This window comes from Carassius auratus, chromosome 36, assembly GCF_003368295.1.
Source record: "Carassius auratus strain Wakin chromosome 36, ASM336829v1, whole genome shotgun sequence".
NCBI lineage: Eukaryota > Metazoa > Chordata > Actinopteri > Cypriniformes > Cyprinidae > Carassius > Carassius auratus.
Window position 1 is genome coordinate 18,016,140 of NC_039278.1, and position 6,034 is coordinate 18,022,173.

Below are 6,034 nucleotides of genomic sequence, written 5' to 3' on the forward strand. Positions count from 1 at the left end.
TTGCTAAAATTGGTCACTTTTCCACCTTTCATGGAAGTTTTTGTTTTGTTTGCAAGGTAGACTTTTGCATGCACACACATTTGCGCGCACACACACACAATGTGTTGGCAATTCAATATGAAGTGCCTAAATGTACCAAACAAAAGACCTGCAGGGGAGCAAAAGGAGATGTGGAACAAAAAACAAACGAGTAATGAAATTATAACAATACAGAGAGAGAGTGAGAGGTGCGGGTGCCACAATGGCAGGGAACAATCGTGCCGCGTCAATGGAAAAAAAAAGTGTGTGCGGAGAGGGGGGAGGAGGGGTAGGCTTTGGACAATAGGCCGGTGACAGCGACACAATGCCAGCACTGTTTTCAATTAGACATTATCTCATAGACAGAGTGGCAGGTTTCATTGTGCTAGGGGGCTATTTTCAGGGCCGCCTTTGTGTGCGGCACTGCCAATATTCCCTTCAGCCCCTGCTGTGAGCCGGCCCTTTATTCTCGCTACTGTTTGTTTTGTTTTTTTTGCACAAGTGCTAAAGTAGAAATGTGGGTGGTTTCGGAGCAGACAGGCATCTGAAAGGAGAAAAAGGGGGAGTGGGGCATAACTTGTGTCTTGTCACCTGGGTTTACCACGGCAAATTGGAAATAGCAAAGAGCTGGAATCTCTTGGCAGACTTGAATGCAACACCAATTTGACATGCACTGCGAGTGTGTGTGCCGTTTGGTGGCCTGGTGGGCATCATGGTCTTGATCTAGGATGGTTTGACTATGCATAGTGGATGAAAATAAGAATTCCCATGTCATTCCGAACCAGCTTATTCTAGAGCATGGTTCTAGCAAAGTCAAGGTCATGGCTTTGATTCCAAGGGAATGCATGAAGCGAAAATCCATTTCTGAAGACAATGACAAGACTGATGCTAGATGCAAGCATGCCAGTTTAAAAGACTGAGTTTTTAAAGAGTTTTTAGTTCATACTGTGACCACATCTTTCCCCTGTAGCTCAAACAGTAGAGAATGGATGATAAGATTATTGGCTTGATTCCCAGACAATGCATGAACTGCTTAAAAATCTAATATCAGACACCTACCAAATGCATAAATGCAAATGTCTGTCAAGCTACAAAAATAACAAAAAGTACTTAAAATGTACCATAAAACAAGTCCATACAAAATGTGCACTATACATCTCAAATCTTCTGAAACTTTTGTGTGTGGAAAGTATATCAAATTTGAAGGACCATAGCAAGTTTGACATTGTTGATGCCGGATGCAAGCATGCAAGATTAAAAGATATATTTTTTAAAGATAAGCTTCTGTCCTCTGTTCATATAGCTCAAACAGTAGAAAATAATGGCTCTAGCGATGCTTAGGTTATGAGTTTGAAAATAATAAAAAAGAAAAGAAAAGAAAAGAAATGATTGTATGCAATATAAATTACTTTTGATTAAAAAAAAATCTATCAAAATAAAACTGAGTATGCAAACAAAGGCCTCTTGGCAGTTTGTTTGCATTATAGATGGAGGAGAACATGCAGAATTTTAAATTGGCATTCAACTCCCTTTTAACATCTGCAATATCCTTTCTGTCATACATACTCTACTCCTTTTTATGAACTACTGTATATTTGGTTTTAGTGCCTTAGCAGAGCTGTGATGCTTGTTTCTGTAGAGTTTTTCATTCTGCAATGTGAGTTCCAAACAAGCAGGCATGAAACTGACAAGGTTAATGCCCTTCACCCGTATCCCCCGGTTTGGAGAGAGAATTCTGGCACATCGAACTGCCGAAAGCTTGAAAGCACCATCAGATAAACTTGTTTCGTGCCTCTCAACCCATTTTGTTCAGGTATGAGATATTTGATGAAAGCCAAGTCGCACAAAAAGCTTGTAATTGGCCCGCAAATAAACGAGGCCCAAACTTGCCACTCAAACCTTTTGGTTCTCAAACCACCCGCTGCTTTTTTGCTATTGCTTTTACCTCAATTAGGTTGTGCAGACCTGATTCTTGTGATTTCACTGAGCATTTGCGGTCGAAAGGGAATGTTTTGCATCAAATGTTTCTCACTGACAAACACATTTGTTGCTTGAAATCAACGGAACAGAAATCGGAACGGTTTGCGGCTTTCCGATGATTCTCAGAAATAATACGCTCGACCTTATCGCATATGTGTTTTTGGGCAAATATCTGTCACGTTTGCTGTTCTATATCACCCTGGCTCCCTCCCATGCGGTTTGAAAACTATTTAGCTCAGTATTATTTCCCCATCAACATTTTTTTACGCTTTTTATTAGGACACATTGGTTTTTGTGAAGTGCATACATAGGCAAAAATGCAATTCTGGTTGGAGAGTAAGCAGAGCAGATAACAGTTTCAAAGGAAAAAATCATTTCATGGTGGTTTATGTCATTCTCCCACAATTCCACATCACTGCCACATTGAACAAGCATGATTGGTTTGATGGCCTAGTTAATCAATAAAATGTCAGTGGTTCAAAATTAAATCTAAATGAATTGCTACAATTTAAGGTGAATTCTGAATGTTTCCAGCCCTTACCTGATAATATCACTGACATACTGTGGTAAAACACTGTGTACCACCTGAATCTGCCTCTTCTAATCAGCTTATCGTTCTCACGCATTGAAACAAGCACAAAAAACGTTAAATATCTGCATGTAGATAATCAGATTTATTCACTGCGATGGGAAAACGTGAAATTAATCATCATTAATAATGCTTTTAATGAGATGCGTTTGCATGTGTTGATAAAGATCTTTAATAGGCGATGTCGGGTGGGTAGTTCATAGCTATACACAAGCAAACAGGAAGAGAGAACACAGGCATATCCGCTCCCAAAGTTCTTTTTATAATATGAGCCATTTTTGCGACCACAATGTGAGATTATTCTTATTAGTCACAATGATTGCCTAATTGGCATAGTGTGCAGTGTGGAGAATACAGAGTGATTCTAACAGACCTGACAGACAGGCTGTGTTATAATGAACACAAGGGGTCTAAAGAACGCTTGGTTGTATTCCAAAAGACTGAATTAATGTCTTCATTCTATGGACTCATTTGCATTTGAAAATGCCACGGTTCTGCAGAAAAGCTTGCAAGATGTAGGGTGTTTGGGTTCTTCAATCGCTTGATGGACAAATGTCTGTCCTGTCATTGGGAGCTCATGGGGAACGTTGTCTAATGGCAGAAACGTACTCTATGCAAGTTCACAAGTAAACCATTCATAGGTTAATCCCTCAAAAAAAAAAAAAAAAAAAACCTTAACACTGAAACGTGTGTGTTTGAGCAATAAAATGGTTTTCCAAGCAGTTTATGCAGAATATGAATATATATATATATATTCGCACACAAACAGTATATATTGTTTATATACCAAACTGAGTAGGTAAATAGGCTGAATTTTTTTATTAACAATAAACATTGCTTGTGCTTTACAGTGGCTATGATGAACCTCGATAGAAAACAAACATTAGGGGTAATAGAGATACCTTCAAATTCTGTGTCATTAAACCACATTTAACGAGATTTTGACACATATTTGAAAAAATGTGCTTAAAAGGCTATATTCTCTTCCATCTTCAAGTACAGTCTTCTTCTAATGTTACACTATAGCCCCTTTCACACTGCCAATCCGGCAAATACAGGGGTAAAGTGTTTCGGCAATTGTTCCCGGGTCGCTAGATTTTGCACTTTCACACTGCCAGTGTTGATCCGGGATATGTGCTTGCTTTCACACACAACCCGTAAAGATCCCGTAACGACACGTGACATCAGGGCGTGACGTGTAATGTACGAGTCGGAAACATTAGGCACGTTATACTTTCACTGAAGCAAGCGAACGAATGGCGGAAAGTGAGGAACTAATTGATCTCTGCTTCATTACAGTTTGCACATATTTTTTCGTCGCAAACGTTGATCTTCCTTCAAAACAGCTGGTAAAAGAGTAGCGCGATAACGCATGTCATCACTTCGACACGGAATTAGATCTGGCTTTTTTTTTCACACAGCGCTCGTCCCGGGTTGAATCTGGCGATGTTACTAGGTCCCCGACCAGGGTTCAATACGGGAATCAATCCCGGGACGAGGTTGCTTTCACACAGAAGGCGACCCGGCAATGTTCCGGCAATAGGACGGGTCCGATGTGCAGTGTGAAAGGGGCTTATGACAGTATACTATATATACCCTCTATATAGTGCCTGAGAACTGCTGAGAACGCAACATGTACTTGAGTTAGGAAGTGCGTTCTGACACATTTCCAGATGCAACGAATAAAATCAAGTTGCGTGGAAGAATATGCATTCAGGTGCTTTCTTAGAGTAGGTATAAGACCTAAAGGCAGTGCAACTGTTAGAAACAAATACAGAATATTCACGGAGCACTCTAACGATCTTGTTGGAATTTGATGAAAACTCTAAAGTTCTTATCTCTTGAACATTTTGTGAACATTAGAGACCTTAAACTGTGTAAACTGTTCTTAAAACCATTTTGAATCAAACACCTGGGTTTAATTAAACTTTAAATTATAAATAAAATGTTTTTGAACAAATTAGACCGAAATTTGTTCTGATTCATAAAGAATTGTGAGAATGAAATGTGAAATTGAGAGGAGCACTGGAACATATCTGTTACCATTTCCACTATCAAAATGGAATCACTGTAGCATTTTTATTTAAAACAAAAACTTCATTATCTGTGATAAACAACAGCGTGAAACATTAATAAACACTATGGACTCCAGGACAAAGGGTGCGGGTCCATGCTGAAGCATACAGTCCCCAGATGGACAATAAAGATTTATTTCGGATCAACCTTTTTTTTGGTAGAGCTAGAAAACTGATGAGTTATATCGGATCAGGTCTATCTCAACCCTTTACAAAGCTCCAGTCTGGGTAATCCTTTGGACAAATGAAGAAAATGGGAGAGAGTAATGAAAAAAAAAAGCGGCACCTTCACCTCAGCCCAGCGGGGGACACAAAGGTAGAAGACCTGAAAAGATCTGAGCAGAACAAAGATGCGAGCGTTCGTTTAAAGCCTCCAGAGTTACTTAGTGACAAGAGAGTGACATGGAAATAAAGAGAGAGAGGTGGATATAAAAGGCAAAGGAAGAAAAGAAGGATGGAGAGGGTTAAAGAAAGACAGAGTGGGAAAAAAAAACAGAAGTGGTAGTGTTGTGTGTGTGTGTGTGTGTGTGTGTGTGTGTTGGGGGGGGGGGTAAGGTTCTGTAATCCTGGAATAGTGGTAGTCAAGCATCTCCATGGAAACAGGCACAAAGGCCTGTGGTTTCCTATTGATGGCTAATTGTATTCTTCACAGCTCTTTTGTTAATTGTTGTCTGCCCAGCTCCTACTTCCTGCTGGGCCACTACACAAAGGCAGGAACAGAGGGGATTAGAAATGGCACATCGGCTTTGCGCTCTCACCCCTGCGTGGCGATGGCTAGTTGTACGTGCGCTGAGGGAAAAAGAGACAGAAAGAGACATAAAAACGCAGGTCTGGAGCGCTTTGAAGGACTCTGGTGATTCGCATTGGCTAACGGACCCCCATGCTAATGTCACACGGTGTGTCCCCTCGTTACAGAGAACTTTAATACAATGACACTGTTGTTGGAAAGGTCTTAATTGAGGGTTTGCTCAAAATGTTTAAGTATTGAGTGTCAGGTTTGGCAAGCATGCACATGGCACGCTGCTATTTTTCTGTCATAGCATATTTCACACTTTTTAAATTACCGACTTAATTGAATGAAATAAATGTTTTTCTCAGTTCTTTAGATGACATTGAACATGTATATATAAATTTAGCATTGTTTACTCACTCTCATGTCATTGCATACCGTGAAAATTAGTTCCTTTTGGCGTTGAAAACTGACAAAAAACACTAAAGTTTTGTAAGAGTCCATACAACACATTCCAGATCATATGCCAGCATATTTTTGTGTCAGGATTAGACTAAAATTGAAATGTGCCTTTTCTGAAACTATGCATTTTAAAAAGTTTTAAAGCTTAACTTGAAACAGCAGGTACTTAGGGGACTTTAA